This window comes from Ranitomeya imitator, chromosome 4 (assembly GCF_032444005.1).
Source record: "Ranitomeya imitator isolate aRanImi1 chromosome 4, aRanImi1.pri, whole genome shotgun sequence".
In the NCBI taxonomy this organism is placed as follows: Eukaryota; Metazoa; Chordata; class Amphibia; order Anura; family Dendrobatidae; genus Ranitomeya; species Ranitomeya imitator.
In genome coordinates this window covers 477,097,174-477,115,151 of record NC_091285.1, presented here as the reverse complement: position 1 = coordinate 477,115,151, position 17,978 = coordinate 477,097,174, and the positions used below count along the sequence as shown (strand labels likewise).

The following is a 17,978-nucleotide window of genomic DNA, read 5'->3' as shown; positions in this document are numbered from 1 at the left end:
CACCATGGACTCAGATTCTGCAGTGCCAGACGTGTCCCACTGCTTAAGCCAGTACATGTCCGGGCCCGTCTGAAGTTTGCTAGAGAGCATTTGGATGATCCAGAGGAGTTTTGGGAGAATGTCCTATGGTCTGATGAAACCAAACTGGAACTGTTTGGTAGAAACACAACTTATCGTGTTTGGAGGAAAAAAGAATACTGAGTTGCATCCATCAAACACCATACCTACTGTAAAGCATGGTGGTGGAAACATCATGCTTTGGGGCTGTTTCTCTGCAAAGGGGCCAGGACGACTGATCCGGGTACACGAAAGAATGAATGGGGCCATGTATCGTGAGATTTTGAGTGCAAACCTCCTTCCATCAGCAAGGGCATTGAAGATGAAACGTGGCTGGGTCTTTCAACATGACAATGATCCAAAGCACACCGCCAGGGCAACGAAGGAGTGGCTTCGTAAGAAGCATTTCAAGGTCCTGGAGTGGCCTAGCCAGTCTCCAGATCTCAACCCCATAGAAAACCTTTGGAGGGAGTTGAAAGTCCATGTTGCCAAGCGAAAAGCCAAAAACATCACTGCTCTAGAGGAGATCTGCATGGAGGAATGGGCCAACATACCAACAACAGTGTGTGGCAACCTTGTGAAGACTTACAGAAAACGTTTGACCTCTGTCATTGCCAACAAAGGATATATTACAAAGTATTGAGATGAAATTTTGTTTCTGACCAAATACTTATTTTCCACCATAATATGCAAATAAATTGTTAAAAAAACAGACAATGTGATTTTCTGGATTTTTTTTCTCAGTTTGTCTCCCATAGTTGAGATCTACCTATGATGTAAATTACAGACGCCTCTCATCTTTTTAAGTGGTGGAACTTGCACTATTGCTGACTGACTAAATACTTTTTTGCCCCACTGTATATATATATATATATATATATATATATATATATATATATATATCCATCTATATGTTTGTGGGGAAAGATTATTTGCTAATTTAAATGTTTGCTCTATCTGGTCTTAGTCAGTGGCTGGCAGCCATTTCTAAATGCACAATTATGCATGCAAGGCTGTACGTTAATGCGTAAGACCGCATACTTGATTGAGGAAAAAAAATAAAAGATTGAGCAAAACTTAAAGGTTGTCCAGTACTCGAATACCCTCTTCTAAATATGTGTTTCCCCCTTGTAAAATAACGCTTATACTCCCCCCTGGAGCAAGCGCTGGTTCAGCGGTGTCGGCACTGGTGCTCCCATTGATTGTGTGGCATTGCCGTCATGAGATACTTGGGAGAGCCAGTGCTGACACCACTGGAATGGCGCCGGCAATAGAGAAGAGTATAATTTATTTATTTATTTGGGGGGGAATGGGGATTGAGAAGGGAAGTTCTCCGAGTAGTGGACAACCTCTTTAATTTAGCAACCAACACGTTATACTGAAACTTTCACACAAATCAATATTTCAATCTACTCATTTTTTCATGCATTATAACAAGCTGCACGCAGATTTGACTTCACTTTCGATGTGACAAGTCCTTTGCTCTTGCTATGACAAAAAAGTAGCTCTAGTCCGGTATTAAAGTATACAGTGCCTACAAGTAATATTCAACCCCCTGCAGATTTAGCAGGTTTAATAAGATGCAAATAAGTTAGAGCCTTCAAACTTCAAACAAGAGCAGGATTTATTAACAGATGCATAAATCTTACAAACCAAAAAGTTTTGTTGCTCAGTTAAATTTTCATAAATTTTAAACATAAAAGTGTGGGTCAATTATTATTCAACCCCTAGGTTTAATATTTTGTGGAATAACCTTTGTTTGCAATTACAGCTAATAATCGTCTTTCATAAGACCTGATCAGGCTGGCACAGGTCTCTGGAGTTATCTTGGCCCACTCCTCCATGCAGATCTTCTCCAAGTTATCTAGGTTCTTTGGGTGTCTCATGTGGACTTTAATCTTGAGCTCCTTCCACAAGTTTTCAATTGGGTTAAGGTCAGGAGACTGACTAGGCCACTGCAACACCTTGATTTTTTGCCTCTTGAACCAGGCCTTGGTTTTCTTGGCTGTGTGCTTTGGGTCGTTGTCTTCTTGGAAGATGAAATGACGACCCATCTTAAGATCCTTGATGGAAGAGCGGAGGTTCTTGGCCAAAATCTCCAGGTAGGCCGTGCTATCCATCTTCCCATGGATGCGGACAAGATGGCCAGGCCCCTTGGCTGAGAAACAGCCCCACAGCATGATGCTGCCACCACCATGCTTGACTGTAGGGATGGTATTCTTGGGGTCGTATGCAGTGCCATCCAGTCTCCAAACGTCACGTGTGTGGTTGGCACCAAAGATCTCGATCTTGGTCTCATCAGACCAGAGAACCTTGAACCAGTCAGTCTCAGAGTCCTCCAAGTGAGCATGAGCAAGCTGTAGACGAGCCTTGACATGACGCTTTGAAAGTAAAGGTACCTTACGGGCTCGTCTGGAACGGAGACCATTGCGGTGGAGTACGTTACTTATGGTATTGACTGAAACCAATGTCCCCACTGCCATGAGATCTTCCCGGAGCTCCTTCCTTGTTGTCCTTGGGTTAGCCTTGACTCTTCGGACAAGCCTGGCCTCGGCACGGGAGGAAACTTTCAAAGGCTGTCCAGGCCGTGGAAGGCTAACAGTAGTTCCATAAGCCTTCCACTTCCGGATGATGCTCCCAACAGTGGAGACAGGTAGGCCCAACTCCTTGGAAAGGGTTTTGTACCCCTTGCCAGCCTTGTGACCCTCCACAATCTTGTCTCTGATGGCCTTGGAATGCTTCTTTGCCTTTCCCATGTTGACCATGTTTGAGTGCTGTTCACAAGTTTGGGGGAGGGTCTTAAATAGTCAGAAAAGGCTGAAAAAAAGAGATAATTAATCCAAACATGTGAAGCTCATTGTTCTTTGTGCCTGAACTACTTCTTAATACTTTAGGGGAACCAAACAGAATTCTGGTGGGTTGAGGGGTTGAATAATAAATGACCCTCTGAAAAAACTTTTCCCAATTTTTTAAAAAAATAAACAAAGAAATAACATTCTTTTTTGCTGCAGTGCATTTCACACTTCCATGCTGATCTACAGTCCAAATGTCACAATGCCAAGTTAATTCCAAATGTGTAAACCTGCTAAATCTGCAGGGGGTTGAATACTACTTGTAGGCACTGTAAAAAGGGATAAAAAAATATATATGTAATAAATTAGTCTGAAATGACAATGCGATTCAAGGCAAGGAGCTTCTTCATGAGGCTCAATATTGTAAAACACCATGGAACTCACTTAAAAGGAACCTGTCAGCAGGATTATGCTCAGTAACCAACAGACGCTGTCAGGTCAGAGCCATTATACTGATTACAATGATACCTTGGTTGATTAAATCCATCTTGTGGTTGTTTAATCTTTATTTATAGTTTTAAGTTAATGAGATCCTCGTGCTTCAGGGCTTGTGTGGGGGCTTCATGTGGTGCTCTGCGTAGGCACCTTCAATGCCATCTTAGTGGAGACAATTTTTTTGTTTTCCTTCAGCAAAATGGCGCCAGCGCCTGAACAGTAGCATCTATCCTGTTCCAAATTATGCTACTGTACAGGCACAGCCAGCGCCATTTTGAAGAAGAATTTTTTTTCCTCAAGCAATTTGTATGAGTAAATAAAATAAAAATATGGATATTATAGATGCGATCAGGCTGCAGTGCAGGTGCCGCCAACGGAGCCTGCATGATGAACATTTTTTTTTTTTTTTTTTTCAAAACCATAACTTATAAAGAATGCAAAATAGGGAGCAAGTCAGTGAGAGATCAGTGACCTGTCATAAGCTATAAGGATTAATATTTAATCAGAGCACTACATGAAGACCCCCACAGGTCGCCCCGGAGCACGAGCATATCATTAACTCAAAGCTGAAAATAAAGATTAAAAAAAGATGGATTTCATCAACCAAAGTATCATTGTAATCAGTGTAACGGTGACGATCTGACACTGTGTGTAGGGTACTGAGCACAATCCTGCTGACAAGATCCCTTTAAAGAAGCACTCCTCCTCCCATCAAAGTTTTTATCCTCTTAATATATTGCAATCATCATATTATATGGCAGAGGTGTCAAACTGCATTCCTCGAGGGCTGCAAACAGGTCATGTTTTCAGGATTTCCTTGTATTGCACAGGTGATAATTTAATCACCTGCACAGAATGATTCCAGCACCTTGTGCAATACAAGGAAATCCTGAAAGCATGACCTGTTTGCGGCCCTCGAGGAATGCAGTTTGACACCTCTGTTATATGGCATTGTGTACATCAGGGGTGTCAAACTGCATTCCTCGAGGGCCTCAAACCATGCGTGTTTTCAAGATTTCCTTAGCATTCTCTGCAGGTGATTAAATTATCACATGTGCAATGCAAGCAAGGAAATCCTGAAAACATGACCTGTTTGCAGCCCTCGAGGAATGCAGTTTGACACCCCTGGTGTACATGCAATTGCTCATTTTGCCTTTCTATGCACTCAATTCTTCCTTTTTCCATTAGGTCTATGATATCATGTGATTTATGTAAAAACAGGATCAAAATTGAGCATATTTCTTCGGGTCCCCACTTATTCGGCAAGCTATAGCACTTCCTGGATTCTGCCGGCCGATCAGCTGATAGGCGCCACAGCTCATGTGTCGCGGCTGTGTCACTGTCACAGCACATGCATGGAGAGCCCAACAAACAGGCTCTCCATGCATGTGTCGTGACTATCACACAGCTGTAATTAGGAAGACCGGACTGTGTACCTGTGCCAGACCGAGTCCGGAACTGTTGAGGCTACGTCCCATGTTGTCCGGGCAAAGGCAAAAAGGCCTGGACAGGTTCCCTGATCTGGAAGCTGGGGGAGCGGTTATAAGTAAAAGCGCGTGCAGCGTCGGGCAGTTTCTCGCCGGCAGTGACAGAGGCAAGGTGCGTGCGCAGCGGACACTGAGTGGTGTGCAGCCAGGCCGCTACGATACGCGACTGATCCGATGCCGGGATGCTGCCGGAGACCATCGCAGTAATAAGGAAAGGTCCGGGTGCTAGCTGCATGCTAGCCTAAGAGCCAAGGCAGAGTTCAGGACTGCTCACTGCTGCCCTGGTCATCGCTACAGGACCTCGTTGGAGAAACATCGCACCAGCTGCTGCCGGCGTTTCAGTATTGGGGTAACAGGCAGTGCGCAGCATACAGAGAGAAGTGCAACGCACCCAGTAGCTGGCAAAGAGCGAGGTGCCGTGTGCTTCGTGACCGTGAGTACAGCGCACGTGCCGCAAAGAGAGAACCGGGTATTGAACAGACGTTTTCAGCTCACCTTGCCAGCATATATTTTCCCATCCACAGGAGACCCTGATTGTGCGGAGGCCTTCTTTACTCTGGCCGCATGTTCATGGACTAGGGGCTCAGCGGAAGATACCGGACACAGCCAGCTGCCACCAGAAGACGGACCACAGTTACCAGCTGAACCTACTTGTACAAGCACTGCACCAGCTGTTGTTGGCGATACTGACTTACCTGCACCTCCCTGCGAGGAGATAACCCCTTGTTAAATTAAAACGGTTATATTTGTTAAACCTTGCTCTGCCTTCTGTCTTGTCACTGCATCCCGCAACTTGCTAACACAGCCGCGACACAGTTGCGTAGCCGAACAGTTGATCAGCCGGCGCGATCCGGGTAGCCGGGTTCCCTCTGCAGCTTATTGAGGCATGATTACAACTATCTGAGACAGCCCTGACCAAAATCACTAACGACCTACTTACCGCCAAAGCTACTGGACAATACTCTGTACTACTCCTTCTTGACCTGTCCTCTGCTTTCGACACAGTTGACTACTGCCTCCTACTACAGATCCTCTCCTCCTTTGGCATCAAAGACCTCGCTCTATCCTGGATTGCCTCATACCTTTCCAACTGCACATTCAGCGTCTCCCACTCCCATACTACCTCCTCATCCCACCCTCTCTCTGTTGGAGTCCCCCAAGGCTCTGTTCTAGGACCCCTACTCTTCTCAATCTATACACTTGGCTTGGGACAACTCATAAAGTCCCATGGATTCCAGTACCACCTCTATGCTGATGACACTCAGATCTACTTCTCTGGCCCAGACGTCACCACTCTGCTGTCCAGAATCCCAGAGTGCCTATCAGCCATATCCTCCTCCTTCTCCTCTCGCTTCCTCAAACTCAATGTGGACAAATCTGAACTCATCATCTTTCCTCCATCCCACAAATCTTCCTTACCTGACCTATCTATCGCAGTCAATGACATCATGCTTTCCCCCGTACCTGAAGTCCGCTGCCTCGGAGTAACCTTCGACTCTGCCCTGTCCTTCAAACCACACATCCAAGCTCTTTCCACCTCCTGTCGCCTCCAGCTCAAAAATATCTCCAGGATCCGTCCTTTCCTCAACCCCCAATCTACTAAAATGCTTGTGCACGCCCTCATCATCTCCCGCCTTGACTACTGCAACATCCTTTTCTGTGGCCTCCCTGCTAACACCCTTGCACCTCTCCAGTCCATCCTTAACTCTGCTGCCCGACTAATCCATCTCTCTCCTCGCTACTCCTCCGCTTCCCCCCTCTGCAAATCTCTTCACTGGCTCCCATTCCCTCAGCGTATCCAGTTCAAATTACTAATACTGACCTACAAAGCCATCCACAACCTGTCTCCTCCATATATCTCTGAACTAATCTCCCGATATCTTCCCTCACGTGATCTCCGGTCCTCCCAAGACCTCCTTCTCTCCTCCACACTTATTCGCTCCTCATCCAATCGCCTCCAAGACTTCTCCCGAATATCCCCCATCCTCTGGAACTCTCTGCCCCAACACGTCCGACTATCAACTACAGTCGGATCCTTCAGACGGAACCTGAAAACTCATCTCTTCAGGAAAGCCTACAGCCTGCACTGACACCACTGCCGCCTCATCACTATCGAAGCTACCTCCTCACCAACACCGGAGCTCCTGCAACCCTCAACCTACTGTCTCCTCCCCCATAATCCTGTAGAATGTAAGCCCGCAAGGGCAGGGTCCTCGCCCCTCTGTATCGGTCCGTCATTGTTAGTTTGTTCACTGTATGTGATATATGTAACTTGTATGTAACCCCTTCTCATGTACAGCACCATGGAATCAATGGTGCTATATAAATAAATAATAACTATAATTCCTATCACTGCAAATTCCCAGGCAGCTCAGCTGCACCTCCTCGTCAACTCCTGACCCAGCTGCTCCACTCTTCAAGGACAATAAGCCACTCATAGCGTGTCCTGGGTTAGGACCCCATGTGATTGACCACAGTCCGGATATTAACCTAGCCGCAGACACAAATTCCTTGAGGCTGCCACAGGGCAAAAATTACACAGCACAAATAACAATTAATGGGGCTGTCCATGTGATGCACGGTCATGCCAGGTCCTCCAGAACCGAAGAAACTCTTTGTACTGGATAGGTTTTATGGCAAATTAATATAAGTGTTACAACCATGTCCCCAATTGGAAACCCAAAATGAGATTACTTGGATATGGTTTTCAAAACCAGATAACCTACTTGAAGGAGGGTTTTCGACAAAATACAGTTATCATGTAGCTTCAGCCAAAATGAATGAAACAGCAGTGAACCTGCTCAACCCGACATATTAACATAGTAACATAGTTAGTAAGGCCGAAAAAAGACATTTGTCCATCCAGTTCAGCCTATATTCCATCATAATAAATCCCCAGATCTACGTCCTTCTACAGAACCTAATTGTATGATACAATATTGTTCTGCACCAGAAAGACATCCAGGCCTCTCTTGAACCCCTCGACTGAGTTCGCCATCACCACCTCCTCAGGCAAGCAATTCCAGATTCTCACTGCCCTAACAGTAAAGAATCCTCTTCTATGTTGGTGGAAAATCCTTCTCTCCTCCAGACGCAAAGAATGCCCCCTTGTGCCCGTCACCTTCCTTGGTATAAACAGATCCTCAGCGAGATATTTGTATTGTCCCCTTATATACTTATACATGGTTATTAGATCGCCCCTCAGTCGTCTTTTTTCTTGCGCTTTACTGTGGTCTACTGCCCTCATCTCCTGAGCCGTCCGGCTCTAGTGACGGTGATGAATGATCGATAGCTGGGCCACACCCAATCATGGGGACAGGAGGTGATGTATTTTGTAGGAAATGAGGAAAAACACATTTGCAAGTTTAGAATAAAATTCATGGCCATAAAAAAAATTATACGGATACTTTTATTAATGAAAAACCTGAAGCAGCAGTAAGCCAGTAAAGCGGACATAAAAAATTCAGTATTCACTCTTTGTAGACAGTAACCAGGAGAATAAGTATGAACTGAGAGCAATTTACCTCCTAAGGAGGAATATTCCTACCACAAACTGAATCATACAAAGCATTGCTGGAGAACAAGACAAGTGCCATTAATCTGATATGAAATGCGGCATGCCACCAATGACAATTACCTTCAGTTTATCTTTTCATATCAAACAAAGGTCCTTTAAGCCCCCATAATGCGATATTACCTTCTGAAGCAATACAAGTTGCTTATGTACCAGAGGCTCTTAACTACCACGCAGGAGACCAATACAACGGAGATGAAAAGGGAAGATATTTGCGATGCAGCGAGTCATTTCTCTTCTGCCTTTAGTCCAGATTCTTATTGCAGTAATGCATAGCAATGTATGTGAGATATTAGGGGTTTGTAATAGCAATCAGTAGTTCCAGAGTAAAGAGCCTTATTAAAAGAGGTTTCACCAAATTTGAAAGCCATCATCTCTAACCAAAAGATGGGGATAACTCACTGATTGCTGGTGGGTTTGACCGCCTAGATTCCTCACCAATCCTAGTATTTGGACTTTGCAGTAATCTCTCTGAATGGGGCCGAAGTTGAGCATACGCAGCTTGGTTCTATTCATTTACTATGCTACTGCTGAAAAATTATAATTAACTAGTAAACTGATCTTCTGGAAACTATGACAGCATCACGGGAGAGTGTCCGCCTCTTAGGACAGGGAACCTGTAGGTATAAAATGGTGTAGCCTCCCACTTTCCCTCCGTGGATTACAAAGATTAGACGACAGCTTATGTAGTTATTGGCAAGTACAACATAAAAATCCCTTCATAGGACTGATCTTTTTTTATGTACATCTCTGTGGTCAAATACGCAAACCCAGAAGGAGGATAAAAAAGGGAATTAGGAAAAGTGCTGTCACAATGTCCAGAATATCAAATGATCAATTAGTGTAAATATTTTTCCCTGTCGCCCATGTCACAACCATAAGAGTACCTTTTTTAAAATCGGATCATTGCCTGCAAGAGGTTACGCCCAAAGGAAGAGGATAGGTCCAGCTATTAGTGTCTGAAAAAGGTGGAAGATGTGGGCCAAGTTGCAGCCTCACAAATTCATTCAATGGAAGCACCAAGAGGTGGACATAGCTCTAGCGCATTTGGCCTCTTAAACCAAGAAAAAAGCAGATCTAATCCATTTGGATAAGGACAACTAACTAGTTGATCTACATATATTTTGACCCTAAAACTGGATAAAAAGGAGCTATCCATAGCAGAAAATGCAGCCAAGTATTCCACAACATATCTATCTAAGGCAATAAAGCACTTTAAATCAGACGCAAGATTATTGCAAGAAGGAAGAACAATCTCTTGAGATCTATAAAATGTTGACGGTAAATTAGGATGGAGGACAGGTTTAGATTTAGCAAAAGCAAAGGGAAGGTAAATAGAAATAGCATGCAAGGATAGCACCTACCCTAACAGAAGAGGTAATGGCAACCAAGAAATTACTATTATGGGTAAGAAGCTTGATGGAAATACTGTCAATGAGCTCAAGTGGTGGCTTCGTAAAAAAAAGTTTTAAAAGAACAGGTTTCAGTTTTCAGTTCCTTCTTTCAGTCTGAACTTGCTGAGCATTCATCATTGGTTGGTACTCCAAAGTTTCCTCCATTTGGCTTTAATTTAGTTTAACCCCTTCATGACCCAGCCTATTTTGACCTTAATGACCTGGCCGTTTTTTTGCAATTCTGACCAATATCCCTTTATGAGGTAATAACTCAGGAACGCTTCAACGGATCCTTGCGGTTCTGAGATTGTTTTTTGGGACATATTGGGCTTCATGTTAGTGGTAAATTTAGGTCGATAATTTTTAGCAATTTTCAAATTTTTATTGTTAAACAAGATTTATGTGATACAAAATAGTTAAACAACATTACCCACATGTCTAGTTTACATCAGCACAATTTTTGAAAAAAAATTTTGTTTGCTAGGAAGTTGTAAGGCCACATTCACACGTTCCTTTTTATCCTGCGGGTTCTGCCGCAGCGGATTTGATAAATCTGCAGGGCAAACCCGCTGCGGTTATCCCTGCAGATTTATCGCGGTTTGTCCTGCGGGTTCTGCTGCGGGTTCCGCTGCGGGATTTACCCCTACTATTGATGCTGCATATGCAGCAATATGCAGCATCAATAGTAGTGTTAAAAATAATAAAATCATGATGATATACTCACCCTCTGACGTCCCGATCTCCTCGGCGCTGCAGGCGGCGGTCCGGTTCCAAAGATGCTGTGCGACCAGGACCTTCGGTGACGTCATGGTCATGTGACCGCGACGTCACCGAAGGTCCTGGTCGCATAGCAAACCTGAGACCGGACAGCCGCGTGCAGCGCTGAGACTTCAGAGGTGAGTATAACATTATTTTTTATTTTAATTCTTTTTTTTTAACACAAATATGGTTCCCGGGGCCTGGAGGAGAGTCTCCTCTCCTCCACCCCGGGTATAACCCGCACATTATCCGTATTACTTCCCGCATGGTGGGCACAGCCCCATGCGGGAAGTAAGCGGATCAATGCACTTCTATGGGTGCAGAATCTCTGCGATTCTGCACAAAGAAGTGACATGCTCCTTTTTTTCCGCAGCAATTCAGCGCGGTTTTTTTCGGGTTTTTCCGCATCATGTGCACTGCGGTTCTTGTTTTCCATAGGGTAACATTGTACTGTACCCTGGAAAACAGCTGTGGACCCGCAGCGGCAAAATCGCCGCGGTTCCGCAGTAAAAACCGCATAGTGTGAACATGGTTTAACTCTTTTTTTGGAACTGGGATAAAAAAAAATAAATAAATTAAAAAAAAATGAACCTGACAGCTGATACATGCTGCCATCAGACACCAGCTGTATGATCTCAGCCACTTCGTGATTCTGAAATGCGGTGGTGTTTCAGAGAAAAAACATTCTATAAAAGCAGAGCAGAACTTGAGACAAGTTGGACAGGCGGGTCCCTGGCTACGTGCGGGTGTAAGCAGAGACCGGTCAGTGGGTGGGCAGTAGACTCCAGCGCCTTCAAACGTACACTTTTCTCAAACACCACAACGTTTCAGAGTCATACACACCTGGCTGGGCTCATACAGGCACTGACTAACGCATGCCCGTGGATTGGGCTACATGCATCAGCTGGCAGGTTCTTCTTATCCTTCTCTCTTCTGCCATTATTGCTGGCCGCCACTGATAGTCAAATAGGAAACTATTTTTTCCTTAGAAATTGTTCTTTTCATATCCCTCTTTTTAGGCCTTCTGTCCCTGTTAAGACGTTCTAACTCTCTGAAAGGACCTATTTAATTTCTGGGAGGGAGTGAAGAGAGAAAGCCATTCTTCTTAACAGAGGAAGATAATCATCATCATCTAGGGAGGAACCTAACACATGGCTCCTTCACAGGGAATGGCACATAACGGGAATTAGATGCATAATCTCCCTGCCTAATTTTTGCCGCAAACGTCTAAAGAATGAATTAATGAAGGAAGTAACCCAATCTGATAGGGTCAGTAGAGGCAACAACGAAGAAATCGGCAGCTCTTTAGATAACAGGAAGAGAGGACGGGATCGGATCCCTAGAACCTTTCCCTCCTTATTGCAAAGCCATAGGTTTAGAGATCTAGCCGTACACGTACTGGCTATACCAGGTCTTAAATCCACAGCCCCAGATTTCCAAGCTCTCCAAGAAAGCCCTCAGTCTTCCAATCCATAGGATCTCTGCATTGGCCACAATCATCAATAGGAAGAGAAGATTTTCTAGCTTTAAAGGGAACCTGTCACCCCGTTTTTTCAGATTGAGATATAAATACTGTTATATAGGGCCTGCGCTGTGCGTTACTATAGTGTATGTAGTGTACCCTGATTCCCCACCTATGCTGAGAAATACATTACCAAAGTCGCAGTTTTCACCTGTCAATCAGGCTGGTCAGGTCGGGTGGTCGAGTTTGCATCTCGGCTTTGGGAAAATGGCCGCCGCGATCTCTTCTGCGCACGCGCGGCATCCCGCGGCCATTTTCCTGAAGCCCCGTGCAGCAGAGCACTCCATCTGCGCACGCGCAGCCCCAGGAAGATGGCCGCCCCACCGATGACAGGGGGTAATAGCGCAGATCGTGCGCTGCTTCTTCACGTGCGCGCAGTGGATTCATCACTGCGACATGCGCACACCACTACGCCACCAACGGAAAGCTGGGTAAGAAAAGAGCGATGTCACCACGCCCACCCGACCTGACCAGCCTGATTGACAGGCGAAAACGGCGACTTTGGTAATGTATTTCTCAGCATAGGTGGGGAATCAGGGTACACTACATACACTATAGTAACGCACAGCGCAGGCCCTATTTAACAGTATTTACATCTCAATCTGAAAAAACGGGGGTGACAGGTTCCCTTTAAATATAAAGTGACCAATTCTCAATGCCTTCTCCCAACAACCAGAATCAGACTCATCAAAGGGGTATATACAGTGGGGCAAAAAAGTATTTAGTCAGTCGGAATAGTGCAAGTTCCACCACTTAAAAAGATGAGAGGCGTCTGTAATTTACATCATAGGTAGACCTCAACTATAGGAGACAAACTGAGAAAAAAAAATCCAGAAAATCACATTGTCTGTTTTTTTAACATTTTATTTGCATATTATGGTGGAAAATAAGTATTTGGTCAGAAACAAACAATCAAGATTTCTGGCTCTCACAGACCTGTAACTTCTTCTTTAAGAGTCTCCTCTTTCCTCCACTCATTACCTGTAGTAATGGCACCTGTTTAACCTTGTTATCAGTATAAAAAGACACCTGTGCACACCCTCAAACAGTCTGACTCCAAACTCCACTATGGTGAAGACCAAAGAGCTGTCAAAGGACACCAGAAACAAAATTGTAGCCCTGCACCAGGCTGGGAAGACTGAATCTGCAATAGCCAACCAGCTTGGAGTGAAGTAATCAACAGTGGGAGCAATAATTAGAAAATGGAAGACATACAAGACCACTGATAATCTCCCTCGATCTGGGGCTCCACGCAAAATCCCACCCCGTGGGGTCAGAATGATCACAAGAACGGTGAACAAAAATCCCAGAACCACGCGGGGGGACCTAGTGAATGAACTGCAGAGAGCTGGGACCAATGTAACAAGGCCTACCATAAGTAACACACTACGCCACCATGGACTCAGATCCTGCAGTGCCAGATGTGTCCCACTGCTTAAGCCAGTACATGTCCGGGCCCGTCTGAAGTTTGCTAGAGAGCATTTGGATGATGCAGAGGAGTTTTGGGAGAATGTCCTATGGTCTGATGAAACCAAACTGGAACTGTTTGGTAGAAACACAACTTGTCGTGTTTGGAGGAAAAAGAATACTGAGTTGCATCCATCAAACACCATACCTACTGTAAAGCATGGTGGTGGAAACATCATGCTTTGGGGCTGTTTCTCTGCAAAGGGGCCAGGACGACTGATCCGGGTACATGAAAGAATGAATGGGGCCATGTATCGTGAGATTTTGAGTTCAAACCTCCTTCCATCAGCAAGGGCATTGAAGATGAAACGTGGTTGGGTCTCAACATGACAATGATCCAAAGCACACCGCCAGGGCAACGAAGGAGTGGCTTCGTAAGAAGCATTTCAAGGTCCTGGAGTGGCCTAGCCAGTCTCCAGATCTCAACCCTATAGAAAACCTTTGGAGGGAGTTGAAAGTCCGTGTTGCCAAGCGAAAAGCCAAAAACATCACTGCTCTAGAGGAGATCTGCATGGAGGAATGGGCCAACATACCAACAACAGTGTGTGGCAACCTTGTGAAGACTTACAGAAAACGTTTGACCTCTGTCATTGCCAACAAAGGATATATTACAAAGTATTGAGATGAAATTTTGTTTCTGACCAAATACTTAATTTCTACCATAATATGCAAATAAAATGTTAAAAAAACAGACAATGTGATTTTCTGGATTTTTTTTTCTCAGTTTGTCTCCCATAGTTGAGGTCTACCTATGAGGTAAATTACAGACGCCTCTCATCTTTTTAAGTGGTGGAACTTGCATTATTGCTGACTGACTAAATACTTTTTTGCCCCACTGTACATTTAATGCTCTTCGGGATAAACCCTTTTTTGATGTTTTTCTCCCCCCATTCCTTCTTAAAAGGGTTGTCCAGGCTTGGGGCTCAATCACTCTGTGTGACATTAACCCTCTGACCCCTGATAAGGCCAGATCTCTGGTTAAACATATTGGGTAGGCTTTAGGTTTCAGTCAGTGTTAATGGCAACAATATTAGAGAGCAGGTGGTAGCAGCCGCACCAAGCTAATAATTAACAAAATTCACTATATTGTGAGCATAGCGGAAAAAGGGTTATAGCCCCAAGTCCCCTTATGCACACTGGCTGTTGTATCTTTTAATCTTATTCTTTAGATAGTTTATTAAAAGTTAATTTTTAACAGTCTTTAGTTCGGGATCAGTTGCCTTCATTGGCAAACTTGTACCTGCTCATCCATCCATACAAAGACAGGTCAGGTAAACGGATCTCCATATTTGTTATCTATTATCTCATTAAAGTGATAATCCGAATCTCTAAAGAAAAAAAAAAGGGAACAACTAGTAGATGAAAAGAAAGTAGTCAAGAGTCGACAGGTGGAAACAACACGTACTGACTAGTAAAGCGCAGCCTCCTCGCCTTCAGGAGAACACAAACTAGCTAGTTCTTGCTGAGGCAGACAGGACTTTTGGTGAGAAAACACGTCACCTTTCAGGTTTGCAGAGACGGTTTCCATTTGATGACTAACTACACTCCAGAAAACATGAGCGCTGCCTCGGGCTTACATAACGTAAGTGAGCCTGTCAAACACAATAAACAAAATAATACAACACAATGAAAACTTGCAGTGATATTTTTTTTACGACTGGACAAATGATGAACTCTTACCGAAGCTGCACTGGGACGGAGACGCAGCCCCGACACACAAACCCCACTCAGGTCATAAAATAGTGCACCCCTGCATTGTGGATACAAATTCAGCGCAATTGGCATGTTGGAGAACACTTTGCTTTGCTTGGCCACTCCATTTACGCCCCAGAATACAAGAAGTCAAATAAAGGAGGAACAGGGAAACCCCTAATTAGACACACAAAAAACACTGTCGGTGAGGGGTCCTAAGTGCATGTTACCGCTTCACAAGTGCCAGTACAATAGTAACATAGTAACATAGTAACATAGTTAGTAAGGCCGAAAAAAGACATTTGTCCATCCAGTTCAGCCTATATTCCATCATAATAAATCCCCAGATCTACGTCCTTCTACAGAACCTAATAATTGTATGATACAATATTGTTCTGCTCCAGGAAGACATCCAGGCCTCTCTTGAACCCCTCGACTGAGTTCGCCATCACCACCTCCTCAGGCAAGCAATTCCAGATTCTCACTGCCCTAACAGTAAAGAATCCTCTTCTATGTTGGTGGAAAAACCTTCTCTCCTCCAGACGCAAAGAATGCCCCCTTGTGCCCGTCACCTTCCTTGGTATAAACAGATCCTCAGCGAGATATTTGTATTGTCCCCTTATATACTTATACATGGTTATTAGATCGCCCCTCAGTCGTCTTTTTTCTAGACTAAATAATCCTAATTTCGCTAATCTATCTGGGTATTGTAGTTCTCCCATCCCCTTTATTAATTTTGTTGCCCTCCTTTGTACTCTCTCTAGTTCCATTATATCCTTCCTGAGCACCGGTGCCCAAAACTGGACACAGTACTCCATGTGCGGTCTAACTAGGGATTTGTACAGAGGCAGTATAATGCTCTCATCATGTGTATCCAGACCTCTTTTAATGCACCCCATGATCCTGTTTGCCTTGGCAGCTGCTGCCTGGCACTGGCTGCTCCAGGTAAGTTTATCATTAACTAGGATCCCCAAGTCCTTCTCCCTGTCAGATTTACCCAGTGGTTTCCCGTTCAGTGTGTAATGGTGATATTGATTCCCTCTTCCCATGTGTATAACCTTACATTTATCATTGTTAAACCTCATCTGCCACCTTTCAGCCCAAGTTTCCAACTTATCCAGATCCATCTGTAGCAGAATACTATCAATAAATACTGCCATATAATAACCATATAGTGCTTAAATACCACATCTACACAGGAAAAATGGTAGTTTGTAGACTGTACAAGGGAAATGCCTGAAATGAAAGCCGCGGTGTCCCATCCAGGAGCAGAGAGGAAACACCCCCTAACATCTCCCATCGCCGCCTGCCACAGATTAGAACATAGTGGATACTTTCCTGAAACGGAAAGTACTTGCAAGCAGCATAATACAAAGAATAGCAGGTTTACCCAGAATCCTTTGCAGTAGGCGGAGCTATGCAAATCATCTCTTTCCACCCCAGTCTAATCCACAGCGCTTGGAACCCCCAAGCGTGCAATGCTGCGGATTAGTTTCTAAATTTACACAGCCAACCAATTCCTACCTGTGGACACGTGTTTCGGGCTTTAGGCCCTCATGAGCACAGGGCTGGAATTGGTTGGCTGTATGGAGTGGGGCTCGGTGAGCAAGCGATACATACATGCTAGCCACCTTAGGGAGAGACCCAAGTTGGGCTAAATGTAGCGGGACGAAAGAGACCGAAAAGCCCTCTACTTAAAGGAAATACATAGTGGATGCTTTCCTGAAACGGAAAGTACTTGCAAGCAGCATAATACAAACGCTGATCCGAAACACGTGTCCACAGGTAGGAATTGGTTGGCTGTGTAAATTTAGAAACTAATCCGCAGCATTGCACGCTTGGCGGTTCCAAGCGCTGTGGATTAGACAGGGGTGGAAAGAGATGATTTGCATAGCTCCGCCTACTGCAAAGGATTCTGGGTAAACCTGCTATTCTTTGTATTATGCTGCTTGCAAGTACTGTCCGTTTCAGGAAAGCATCCACTATGTATTTCCTTTAAGTAGAGGGCTTTTCGGTCTCTTTCGTCCCGCTACATTTAGCCCAACTTGGGTCTCTCCCTAAGGTGGCTAGCATGTATGTACACATTAGAACTTAATTTATACAGTGTATATTCATCAACAAAGCAATTCCTTACTCACTTTACCCCTCACCCACACACGTTACTCATATATTAGGTACAAGTCACTCGCGCATTAGACACATTTCATACATGTCACTGAATTGTTATATCCATGCTGTATACAAATTTCACAACAATTCCACTTGTATACCTACGGTATCTGCCTTCCATGGTGATAAACTATCAATCCTACGGTGAGATCTACCTGGCCCAGTTAGCATACGCATCGGGGTAAGCCAATTCACCCCAACGGTGGGCATATAAGAAAATATACTAAAACTTTTCTCCATCGGTTTATAGAACATCTGTGAGCAGTAGATACTGTCTAGCTGACCTGGGCCCCTTTTATTATGTTGCCATTCCAGCCCCATTTCCTTCTCATCCTCTCCACGGTTCCTCTTGGCTTTTGCTTTCCGCTCCAACCTCCTGTCCCGTTATAATAGAACGGCCTCTGCTCTCTACTTCACTCCAGCCTCCTTGCCTTCTTACTTTGCTTCCTGCCTCTGTTCCTGCGGGCAGAGGATCCTCTTTGTGCCAAGTCTGAACTAAAGCACTGGCTGAGCTGGAGTCACATACTCACCAGCTAATGTGCGGTGTCAGGTGTAGAAAGTGTCAGGTAG

The 17,978-nt window shown here is 44.6% G+C and overlaps 1 protein-coding gene across 1 annotated transcript in view; it reads right to left on the bottom strand.

Annotated features, from left to right (window-relative positions):
• The window catches only part of ADAM10 (ADAM metallopeptidase domain 10), a 230,493-nt gene that overhangs the window by 62,349 nt on the left and 150,166 nt on the right, over positions 1-17,978 (bottom strand). The gene's annotated exons all lie outside the window — the stretch shown is intronic.